The following is a 13,347-nucleotide window of genomic DNA, read 5'->3' on the forward strand; positions in this document are numbered from 1 at the left end:
TGGTCAATCCCTTGGCAGAAACCACCAAAAAATTGAACATGATAATCCCTAAAAACTCCTTCACAAGCAACACACATATACACACACACCCACCCACCCACCCACCCACCCACACACACACACACACATAGTCCCGTTTCCTTTTCATTGAAAGATCCCTGAAATAATTTATTTGAGGGACATCTTGTGTTGTTCATTCATTAACATTTTTCAACAATCCAAACGATCTATATTTTAGTACATCATCCATGCATAGGTCATTCTTGCTAAAAGTTAGATAAATCCAAATCAATTAGAACATCCAATTGCATACATTTTTTCAAAGTAACGCTAATATCACTACCAATTAATCCAACAATCAAATGGTTTCGGATTTTAATCATTTTTTTGTGGAAATAATCTCTGAGGGAAATTATAAAAGATGAATAGTTGAATCGTTGCAATACGATGCAGAGTCACGTTATAAACGATCAAACCCTCAACAGAAGGAAGGGACTATATGTGCTAACGCTAAGTTGGTTGTACATAAATAACATGTGACACAAATTAAGTTTGAGATGATAGGGTAGAGGTGACCAGGTGTCCAATGTATCCATACAATAATACAAACGTCCCATAACCATAAAATGTGAGCTAAGGAGGAAGAATTCCATCCAAGAGAAAGTCCAGGGGTGATCGATGCCAACTTTGTACGTTAATAAAGGGAAAAGTAAAAGAACGGTTATCGTCATAATAGTTTGTAGCTGATGATTGAACAGAATGAGAGAAAATAGAACTAAAGTTTGAAAGTCATATATCCATGCGTCTCGAACAAACATATGCCACAAACATGTTTTGATTTTCTTTGGATGGAATTGGAAATCATAATATTTGAATAGGTTTTATTAAAAATAAAAAAATAAAAAAAGGTGGGGGGAGGGGGTTTCCTAGAGTACTGGATATTATGGATGTTTTAAGCATTATATTTTATTTTTTAATGGTTAAAATATTCAGAGTAACAAGTACTTTAGAATACTCAAGAAAGTCCTTAGAATTTATACGTATATATGCAAGTATACCTGTGGTATATATCTCGGTGATGAGTTTTGGAGCGTGAGTTCGTAACTAAGAGAGTTTTAAAGTTTTAAAGTGATTGGTTGTTTAAAAAATAAGTCAAGTGGGGGTGAGAGATTCATTATCACCTCATGGTAAGATTAGACTGAGCACACCCTTACACTCGGTTTAGTAGGAAAAATCCACTCTAAACAGACAGGTAGATCATGTTAATGAAACAGGGGATTCATTATATCTCCATACAACAAATACAATAAAAATGAGTCTACAAAGACTTCTATGATGCACTCATGATGCACAATAAAGATTTAGAAATTAGATGTTCTAATGAGTCAACATTCATGTGCCGAAACAACTAACCTAAAATAAAATAATGTGTCTAAATGGGGAAATGATATATATTTTTTGTTTTATCATATTAGCCAATTTCCATGAAGTTTTGTCATTACAATGAGACTAGTCATAGCTAGATATATTATATATCAAATTCATAATCACCATTATATATCTTCATAACCAATCAATCGTATAGGTTACAAGTAAGTGGGAAATTACGAAAGTTTTAACACCAAGGGCAATAATATAGAATGAGAAAAGGCCGGCTAAAACAACAGTTGTTGATATCATGAGATCATGACAGTGACCTTGCAAGGAGGATCAATCAAACCTACGCAACTGAAAACTCAATATTTTGGTTATTTGATTAAAACAGAAGAAGAGAGAAAATCTTATATTTGTGGTATGCAACTCTCATTTGTAAAATCTGTTGCAGGTTGAAAGTTACAGGAAGCTGATAAAGTTTTGTTTTTTTCTTTGAGGTGTTATATTTAGTCATGCAGTAGCCCTATATATACATTCATTCAACGTATTTGATAAAATATCAAAGTTGGAAGAGGGAAGTCAATTTTGGATCATCTGAATTGGATTATTTGGCCTCTTTTTCCTTTCCTTTTTGTGAGAGTACTCGGTTCCAGCTATCATTCGTGTCTATAAATTTAAAAATGGAGTGAAAGACCCACTAGGTGGACTATTGTGACATTTGAAGTGGACATTCATTAACCTTTAATAGTTTACCTGGCTGAATGTCTAAAAAAGAAAAGGGCATCAAGTTCAAATAGATAGACGGTTCAGATCGTTAAAATTCATAACGGAATAGACTTGACAAAAAATATGTATAAAAAATTATGTAAAAAAAAAATATCAAGGATCCATCTCCATATATATATATATATATATATAGAGAGAGAGAGAGAGAGAGAGAGAGAGAGAGAGAGAGAGAGAGAAATTGCTCAAATAAAATCTTTTGATGAAATTCTTGTAGATTTCCATCCGTGGCCTTTTTCAACAATTTAAACTATTTATATTTTAATTCTTTATTTACAGATTGTTCTTATAAAAATTTAGATAAATAATCATTGAGATATTTACTTGTAGTGAACAAAATGGAAGAAACGGTGTTTCAAAGACACAATAAAAGAACTATTTAATCAAACGGTCATATATTTTCTGATTTGGATGATTTTTTTGTTGAAATAATCTTTCAAAAAAAAAAAAAACCTAAAAAATATACAGTAGAATCATTACAATACTAACATATGTGTGTGTGTGTGTGTGTGTACTTGTGGGACACTTCTGTACTGATGAATCATTCCAATAACTTATTTTGGGTTGAAAAATGAGGAGAATTAAGACTCAAGACATGAAGGTACTTTTTTTTTGGGTTGAAAAATGGGGATAAAAACAAAAGCCCCAAAAAAACTAATCAATAATAAATCTACATCGGGACATCCTAAGTCGATTCATACGAACAAAATTAACTGAACAAGAAGGATGATTATTAAAGAAAAATTGCCTAAATCTAAATCAAAGTTGTAGTTTGCTAAACTATGTGCCACAAAATTCTTTTCTATAGACATGTCGAAAACAAGGGGACCCAAATGATGATTATTGCCAGCAGTTTACAACACCAAATGAACTTGAGTGCAGAGTCCTTTACTTATAGGGTTTTCTCCCTTTTTATTTTTAACTTTTGTCTAATTTTGTATCCTTTTTTAGTTTTATTTTCATCTTTAATATTAGTTAAAATTCACATAAGTATTAATGTCATTTGAACTCTTAGATGTTATGTAATTTAAAAACTTGAAAAAAATATAAAAGTATTTGTCAAAACGTTTCTCTTAATCCTCTATATCCTACGTGTACACACAATTATATGGGAACTGTATGACAAGAGTATCCTCCCTCCCTTGAGAGCAATTCCACCGGAGGGCTTTTTGCCCAGCACCCAGCCAAATAAATAGGCCAGCACACAGGGAATCCCATCCAGCCGACCCAATTGCCCAGCACCCAGCCCAAGCCGGTCTCTAGCCCAGTCCAAAATTGACTGAGGCGTGGCCCGGTCCATCTAGCCGACAGGTGGGGTCCGCGGCGCAGGCCCACTCAGTTCTCAAAGGAGAGGCGACGTGTCACGCTATATGCCATTGGATTTCCAACGGCTAGTTTTTCTAGACCGTTGGATTTCTAATGGTAAAAAAATTTTAAATTTGACTTTTAAACTAGACCGTCTGATCACAGATCAACGGTCCACGTTAATTAACTAAATTAATATTTATTAAAAAATACAAAAAAATTATTAAAAAATACATAAAATTAAAAAAAAAATTATTTTTTTATTTATAAATACCTAACCCTCATCTTCCACCTTACACCACATTTCAATATTTTCTACACTTTCTACCAAAGCTTTCATATACTTTTTGTGTGAAAAAAAATACCAAAAAGCTTGTGGTTGAAGAATAAAGTGTATTTGATGAGTTTATGTAATTTCATTTTAGTGTGTTTTTTTTATAGTTTATTTGATGAGTTTATGTAATTTTATTTTAGTGTGTTTTTTTTAAGTTTATTTGAAATTTTATCTGAAATTGGTTAAAAATTCTTATTCGAAATAAACTTAAAAAAAAAAAACACACCAAATAAATGCGCTGGGTGCCAGCGCATTTTTTTAGTGGTGGAGATGCCTTGGCCTATTACTGTTCACTCCAGTCTATTACTGTTCACTTGAGTGGATAAATGCGCTGGGTGCTGGCACAAAGTCCTTAGGGGTGGACTTGCTCTGAATGAGGACTATGTGATCGACCACAAACCAAAAAGGTGTAAATCTTTTTGAAGGGATTGACATCAGCTTTCCTTTTCTGTCAAACTAAATGACTCCTGATAACTGTTACTTGCTAGCTAGCAACCCTTGTAAAGGCCAAGCGAACCCCACATATTCTTACCAAAATGCACAACTGATCATATCCTTACTTTTTATGTTACGTGACCTACAAAATCAACAAAACAATAATGGGAGATCAGATTGCAATCTTTCCGATCCCACCACTTTTATAATTACTAGAATATTCATGCTGACCAGAAGCCAAGCTACTGCTGCCTTTCCAATCCCGCCACTTTAATAATTACTAGAATATTCATGCTGACCAGAAGCCAAGCTACTTATAGGTACTAAAATAAACATATTTGTCGATTTATCCTTAAAATTTATATATAGCTGTCAAATTTTCTTGTAAATTTTAATTTCAATCCATTATCATCCTAAACTTTTATAATTAGTCTATTTTTCATTTGAACTTTATTTTTAGTCGGTCACTCCTTAAAATTTTATAAATGGCCAATTCCTCCCCTAACGCTAGATTTTAAAATTTTCCATTTAATTTTTTTTTCCTTTTGATCACTCGGACAACACATGAGAATTTTATAGGGACAAAAAGAATGGAAAATTGGATAAAAAAATTTAATATCTAACGCTAGGGGGGAATTTGCTAAAGTTAAAGTTCAGAGGAAAATTAGTTAATTATGAAAATTCAAGGGATAATAGACTAAAATTAAAGTTCAAAGAAAAAATTATGATCTCTATACAAATTTAGAGAGTAAACCGAAAATTACCTCTAATAAATAAGCAAATTGACTAGAATCACTGTCACAGCCCGTCCCGAATTATTTCTATCGGTGGTGTGAAAAGACTAAAGTACCCTTGAACGTTTGTGGTGTTGTGTGGTTTAGGTTTTGGTTGTGGACCAATTAAAATTTTTCCTAAGTGTTTGGACCCAATTAGAAAAGAGATTCTTGTTTGTTTTGGTTGGTAGCCCAAACTGGACCACACACACACACCCAAACTCCCGTTGACCTTTCTCTCTCTCTCTCTCTCATTCTCTCGGATTTTTTCTGAAAGTCCATACAACTGTACGGACAAACCTCAAACCAGACCATTTCTTCACGGATCGACGTCAAGGAGCCTGCTTTTGTGTTCCTTGTGAGCCTAGGAGTCGAATGGTGGTGGTGGTTGGACATGAAAACCCCAGAAACCTGAGAACCCAGAATTCCCGATTTGGGTCACTATTCATGCAGTCGTGATCGTGGAATTATCAGTGAGTTTTAAGGTTCTAGGAAGCTTTAGGACATCTTCACGAAGCTTAGGGAAGAAAGTTGGAGTGTTTTGGACGTCGGGAAGTTTAGTTTGACGAGTTTCAATTTTGGCCAGATTATCAAGGTTTCTCTGGCAAGATTCCATGGATTTTAGGGCTTAAAATTGGTAAGGTTTTGTTCTACTCATTGTAGGCTTTATTTTGGTACAAATTTCATGAATTTTGGTTAAGAAATGAAGAAGATATGAAGTTTTAATGTAAGATCCCACATCGCCCAGGGAAGTGATCCTTATATGTATATTCCTATCCCTACCTAGCACAAGGCCTTTTGGGAGCTCACTGACTTCGGGTTCCGTTTGAACTCCGAAGTTAAGCGAGTAGCGCACGAGAGCACTCCCATGATGGGTGACCTATTGGGAAGTTCTCATGTGAGTTCCCAGAAACAAAACCGTGAGGGCGTGGTCGGGGCCCAAAGCAAACAATATCGTGCTATGGTGGTGGAGTAGGCCCAGGATGTGGTGGATCCCGAGTCGGGATGTGACATTTAAAGTTTTTCCAGAAATCGACGATCGTGCCGACGACGGTCTCTGGCGAACCAAGGAAGACGAAGGAGAATATTCCGTCAAGTCTGACGGAATATTCTAACGGCGTCAGGTAACGCCGTTAAATTATGTTAAGGTTTTAACGAAATATTCCAAATGACAGTTAAGTTTCAGTTAGGGTTTAGCCACACGTGGGGGCGCGTCTGGTCATGCCTTGGCCGGCGCGTGGTGGTCGGAAAAATTTTCTATAAATATGGGGATGTTCCTGAGGTTGAGTAGGTCATGGTGGTATATTCAAATACCCCATTTGAGCAATGTATGAGAAGTTATTTCCTAGTTTTGTGTATGTGCTTTAAATAACGTTTCTTTAGTTATTTCGCATATAGGTGAGACCCATCCTAAGGACGAGCACCATCAATCGAGGCTTGGGGGCTACGACCCTTCAACATACCAGTGAGTGGGCTTTTGGTTATCCTTAAATACCTATATACTTGAGATTTTTCCCAGAAAACAAATTTGAATAATTATACGTTTTGAAATGCCATGCAAAGTATCTGCCTATTTTATTTATGCATTAGTAGTTGCATATATTTATTATTGGTGCTGCAGGCGCACAGGTAAGTGCTAGGTAAGTTCATAAATTAAAGATATAAGATTGCTTTAGTTATGTGAGATATGATGTGATGCATTGAGAGCTCATAAAACTGCACCTCAGTGTTAGTGCTCCAGGCCAGAGTTAGGGCACAGTCCTTCATGTGATGTTCACCTCTCGCACCATATGCTCACCTTGGATCCAAGTTAGGTGCACAGGCTTGTCGTACAAACCACTTTAAGTGGTTCCGACTCGTAAGGGACCCGTGATCATTCGCACAGCCTTCATGTGATCGTAGCACTAGAGCATATTTATTTTACATCTAGTCTTGTCATACAGACCACTTTAGGTGGTTCCGACTCGTGTACATGATTTGATATGATTGAGATTGGTTTTGAGCTATATACTCAGCCGTGCAAGTAATGTTAGTTGGATCCAGCTAATATGATATATGGCATTGATATATTTTAATTGGATTACTTATGGCATTTCATTGAGATGCTTGTGCATGGTATATTTCTATGGATTTTCATCATGAGCATGATTTTTGATATAGCATATATTATATTTCTGGGAAATTATCCAAGTTTTACGACGAGGGGCTAGAACTTTTGAGAAATGAAATGATTTTGAAAAGCTTTGTTTTCGGCCACTCACACTTTCTGTTTTGCGCCCCTCCAAGTTTTAGGTAGAAGTGCTTTAGTGGCTTTTAGGGATTTCAACGGTGGTTCTGACAGAACATCATAAATTTAGGATCACCTTTAGGTGTTGTATAATTAATACTTGTCCAGTCAGACCGCACTTAGGTTATTTATGCTCTGATTGTGTATTTCACACTTAATCTCGCACTAACACCTTATCTTAGCTAGTATTTTTAGTAGTTTGGTTTTTTATTCACTCGTATTTCTCCATATCATTATTGCTTCCACACTGTGCACATGGTTACGTTATTCTAACGTGACGGCCAGCATGCCTTGAATTAGGTCGGGGTGTGTCAATCACTTTGTCTATATTGGATGTGTACCGCCACAAAAACTTATGTATCAGCAGTTGTAAAATCTTTTTTAATTATTTAATAAAGGCAAGTTTGGATCTTGCATGGTCACATTTGCTCATAATTGATTTTGTTCAAAATGGTTTTGTTGATGCATGAAATCAGATCAACGTACGGTGTGTTAAAGTGGTATTTGCGAAGGTGCTCTGATGAAAGTAACTTGCAAGGAAGGTAGAGTATATGATGCTTAAGTTAGCACAATGCTTAAGACATCATGTGGGCGAGTTTAGTGGAAATCTAACAGTTACTCTTAGAAGGGAGTAGAGGTTACCCTTTTTCTAGAGAGGCAAAGTTGAAGGAACTTTGCTAAGCTGGCCAATGTGAGATTAATGAGGTGTTGCCACTTGTCACGTTGTGTTTGGTCTCTAAATTGTAAGGAAATCTGCCATTGGTTATGAATATAGCAAATGAGTGGATACCACATGCATGTCATGGCCTCACTTCACTACCAAAATTTACCATTTGCTCGACTAACATTTTCCCAACGGATGTGATTTTGTTGGTAAAGCTATTTCACTGGACAAAAATTAGCATTTGGTTGGGCAAATGTGGTCAACGTTTTGGTTTTTTTCAAAGACCTTGGCCTGACGAACAGTGTTCGATGGACAAAGTACCCTTTGGCAAGCCAAGGGAAAATTTTGGCACGTACAATGTCAAATTTTGCTCGACGGCAAGAACATTCGACAGACTAAGTTCATGATTCATCGAGCTAAGAGCTACATGACCAGTCATAAACCTTACCAACAATTTTCTGCTTGATGACACCAATTCATTAACACAGGCCGGTGAAATGCAAGTATAAATCATAAATCCCTCCATCTTTCTTCTGTTTTCAGTCGACTTGGTTGGCTATTTTACTTTTGCCGGTGAACTCCAGGTGTAAAAAATAATGAGAAGTTAAAGGGTCCACTAGAGAGTACTGGGCTGCGAAACCCTAGTGGGGATTGTTAGGCTGTGAAACTAAAACTGAAAGAGGAAAGCTTGTTCTTCCAAAAAGGTTAGAAGGGTTTCGTGAAGGATCATTTTCACGTTAGAAATGGAAACTTATAAAACTCTTTAAAGACTTTACTTACGTATTCTACGAAACTAGTTTTAACGATCCAATTTCAAACTTGTCTGTATATACTCCAATATCGCATACGCCAAAAATCACCAAAAACAAATGTTCGGAGATTAGGTAACGGAACGAAATCCTTCAATTGTTAGAAGAAGAAAAAATCATGATTTAACGATCGGTTTAGCTCTTATTTTGAAGATTTTTACAAATACACTCCTCGACCCTAGAAGGATACAATAAACAAAAGCTTACGTTCTACTTAATGGAAGTATAGAATAACACTAATTGTTTTGTGATTCTATTGTTTGACGAGACACTCATTCTATGAAACTAGTTTCCATGATCCAACCGACAAACTTGTTTGTATATACTTCGAAATCTCTTACGCCAAAAATCACCAAAAATAAATGTACGGAGATTAGGTAACGGGACACAATCATTCGACGGTTAGAAATGAAAAATCACGGTTTAAGGGTCGTTTGAGCTCTAATTTTGATCATTTTAAATACAGTCCTCTACAACGAACGAACCAATTATCAATTAAAATATTTACCCTAGTGGATACAACAAAAGCTTATGTTCTACTCAATGGAAGTATAGAATAAAATTAGGTGTTTTGGAATCTATTGTTTTGATGGAACATACATTCTATGAAACTAGTTTCTACGATCCAACCCTCAAACTGTATACCTTGAGATCTCATATGCTAAAAATCAACAAAAACAAACATCTGACGATTAGGTAACGGGACAAATCATTCGACGGTTAGAGGCGAAAAATCACGATTTAACGATTGTTTTAGCTTCGATTTTGATCACTTTGTTGGAGACCCAAAACTGAGAGTAAAACCACACATTGAATTGATTTGGTCATCAATTTCAATCATCTTTTAATCATTTGAGTTATTTTAAAATTTTGATAATTCTTTTTTCAATTTTGTTCGATGAATTTAGTGTATTCGTTGGGTTAATTTACCTCAACTCGTCGGTAACAGCACCCCTTCGTCGAGAAAGCCTAAAATTTTTTCCATGTGACTGGAACACACACCTCAGTATGACAGGTGGTGTTCCCCACCAATAACCTATGGACACCTGTATCCTTATAGCATAATGGTTTAATACATTTAAATTCGAGCTTTGAAAAACGCCCAGAGGCTCAGCATGACAGGTGGTTTTCCTCAGCCCTCCATTCTCAACCAAATTTTGAGTTTTGAAAAACGCCCAGAGGCTTAATTTCCCGAAAAATGCATACTCTTCAACCTAAATCACTAAAAACAACAAAACCCAGAAGAAAAAAAACAGAATTTAACTTTGCATGTGCCACAAAACCCAGAGAAAAAGAGGAAAACCCAGAAAAAATAGGAAAGAATGACAATTAAAATCCAAGAAATAAAGGGGAGGAGGTAGAGAAGGACCAGATTTGAAGGGTTTACGGGGAGAAGAACATACAAAAGGATCTGAAAAATGGCTTTTTTTTTATAAATATTACGAATTTATTTTCATAATTTTATATGTTTTCTAGGTTTTGATTTTCTGATCTTCCACACTGGATTTAGCTCTGAAATCTTTTGTTCGAGCTCGCTCGTGTGCAGCTCACAGTGTACGGAGGCCCAAATGAGTGTGGGGGAGGGAGGAGATAGATGGCAAACCTAAAGGTCCGACCAACTATCCCTCTGGTTCCATGTCGAAATAAGAGGGGGAGAGAACGAGAGAGGATAGGAGAAAGAAAAAGAGGAAGAGAGAGAAAAGATGAAGTGTCCCAGGTGAAATCACAGGCGATGATGGAGGTGGGTGGTTTAAGATTATTTTGCCGTCACTGACCTCCATTTATGATTTTTTCGGTAAGAATGGGGGGGAGGGGAGAAAAGTTAGGAGGAGATGAGGGCATCTTGGGAGATTAGGACTTGAAAGCAAGTCTTGGGAACAGTGTAGGTCTTGTTTATTTTGAATTTTTTAATAAAATTTAAATGTATTAAATTGTTATGCTATAAGGATACTGGTGTCCATAGGTTATCGGTGAGGAACACCACCTGTCATGCTGAGGTGTGTGTTCCAGTCATATGGAAAAATTTCTCCAAAATTTGTCCCAAAAAATAAAGATTTCAACACGTGTCAGAATTTTAAAAATCTTTGCCTGAACCTTCTGTTGGACAAAGGTCTAATATGTTATAACACCAAAGCCTTCTTCTTTCTTTTTCCTCGCGCCGCTCAGTCTCAGTCTTTACTCTCTGTACTGTCTAACCCATATTCTCTTTCTTGAGCTCTAGTCTCTCTCTCTGTCTTTCTCTTAAATCCTCTCTCTCTCTGTCTTTCTCTTAAATCCTCTCTCTCAACTCGCTTTCTATCAACTCGCTCTCTCTCCCTCGTGAGCCATCACCACTACTCATGAGGCACCACTACCCGTGAGCCACCACCACCACTCTATGCTCACTCTCTCAAGGAGAACAAAGTCTAATCTCTCCCAATAATCTCTGTGCTATTTGATTTTTCAATTTCATGATAATATTGTAAGATTTGGGATAAATGTAAGAATTTGTAATGTTGATTTGGGATAATCTCTGTGTTGTTGTAGTTTTAATTTGGAACCGGCTCCCCTCCGGACCCAATAAAACTGAGCCTACAAAGTAAGGGATTTGGGCCGTTGAAATTTAATCCAACGGCTACAAACAGAGGGGCCATCTGAAAGTTATAATAATTGTAGTCGTTTGATCAAATTTCAACAGCTCAGATCCCTTGCTCAGCAAGCTCAGTATATTTGGGTCCGGAGGGGATAGGGTTGGGATAATCTATGTGCTACTGTTGGATTTTAGATTTGGAATAAATGGATAAATGTGGTGGTGGGGTGTGGTGGGATGGGGTGGGGTGGGGTATGGTGGGGGATGGGGGTGGGGTACGATGATGGTGGGGGTGGGAGGACAAGGTAGTGCTTTAGGTGTTCGTAGGTGCTTTTAGGTACAGGTTTCGCGGTAGTAAAATTTTAGGTGGTAAAATTGTGAAATTGTGATTTTAGATTGTAAAGTTGAAAAATATGTGAAATTGCAAGAATATATGAAATTTTGGGAAATTTGTAGGAAAATATGAAAATTGGTAAAATTCTAGAAATATGTGAAATCTAGGAAATTTTTGAAATTGCGAACTTTTGTTACAAATGTCATGGTTGATAACTAGTAGTCACCACTCAGCCTCCGTTTCGGGCTAGAGGGAGAAGTTGGCCCCCAACGCCACCCAGGCAACCATTGTCGAGTCGATGGCCAACCCCAGTACTACTATGCCATTGGGGTAGGTGGCCTGATTTGCCAGACAGCTTCACAGTCACAGATGCCAAGAGCATGTGACAACCCCAGCCCTAGACCACCATGTTGATGGCGCAATGGCCGCTTCAGTTGTCGTGTAGCAGGTATAAGATAGGGAACTCCCCAGTGGCTTGAAGAGAAAGGTCTGAGGGATCTGTTAAAGGGTTGGCAAGCAACTGGATTACCCGGGTATCACAAGCTCACATCCAGATTGATTACAACCCGAGTCATTGGCGAGCAAGCGATAAAGTCAAAAGATTGCTGACTCACGACATGGGTGCCATCATCAGCACCAAGTGTACCATGGTTGTTGATTCATGGATGATGTGCACAACCCCTCCGCCCCCCGCCCCCCCCCCCCCCCCCCCCCAAGGTCCATGCCGAGATGATGAGACAAATTATAGTAAGTGTTGAAGTTTCTTTATTTTTTTTATTTTTATTTTTTGCTCTTACTTATTTAAAGTGGGTTTAAACTAATACATTTTTTTTTTCTGTTTTAGACCAACTTCAATATCAACGTGGAGGACTTGGTGTGGAGGGAAAAGTTTAAGGATTGGAAGTACGAGCTACACTATTAGTACAAGACTTATCGGTTTCTTGATACAACTTTTACCGGCCATTCGAGGAATTTTTGGAGAGGATAGATGAGTGGTAGTGACTGTGCACTTATTTTCAAATCGAAAAATTTCAGGTAAGTTTTATTTTAATTTTAGTTTAACTTTTCAGTTTTTTACCTTAAGTTTGATTAATTTTTTTTTAACTCACAGTTTAAATTGGCGGTAAATAAAAGTAATCAAAGAAAAATTTGTGCCTTCACCACTTCGATTCTCGACTCTTATCTTAATAGGTCGAGGAATGGCAGGCGGGTGGTTTGCATTTCCTAGAAGTGGAGGTTTGAGGGGAGACACATGCCAATTATGGCGACTAGGTCGTGGACAACACTTATGCAAGTAATCTGTTGTACATTTTAAATTTAAATTTTATTACAATAAAAAAGGTTTAAATTATGACCGATAATCTTAATTGGTTTTTTTTTTTTTTTTTGTAGACTTCTACAATGTAGAAGAAGAACGAGTGCCTCACTAGCCTCTCCCAGCAGCAACGTACGTGCCTATGGAGGAGGTGACACCTGATCCAAATGTGTCTCTACAGTTGTTGATGGACGGGGTTGAGGGCAACTAACACAACGACCTAGGAGTAGGTTGGGGTTGGGACCTTGAGTGGTCTTCCTCTTCAGCGATCTCTCATCATTTGATCGAGATGTCTTCTAGACTGCAGCAGGTGGAGATAGAGCTAGCACGCCAAAGAGAAGAAGTGGCGAGTATGAGAGAAGAAA

The sequence above is a fragment of the Malus domestica genome, chromosome 16, assembly GCF_042453785.1.
Source record: "Malus domestica chromosome 16, GDT2T_hap1".
Lineage (NCBI taxonomy): Eukaryota > Viridiplantae > Streptophyta > Magnoliopsida > Rosales > Rosaceae > Malus > Malus domestica.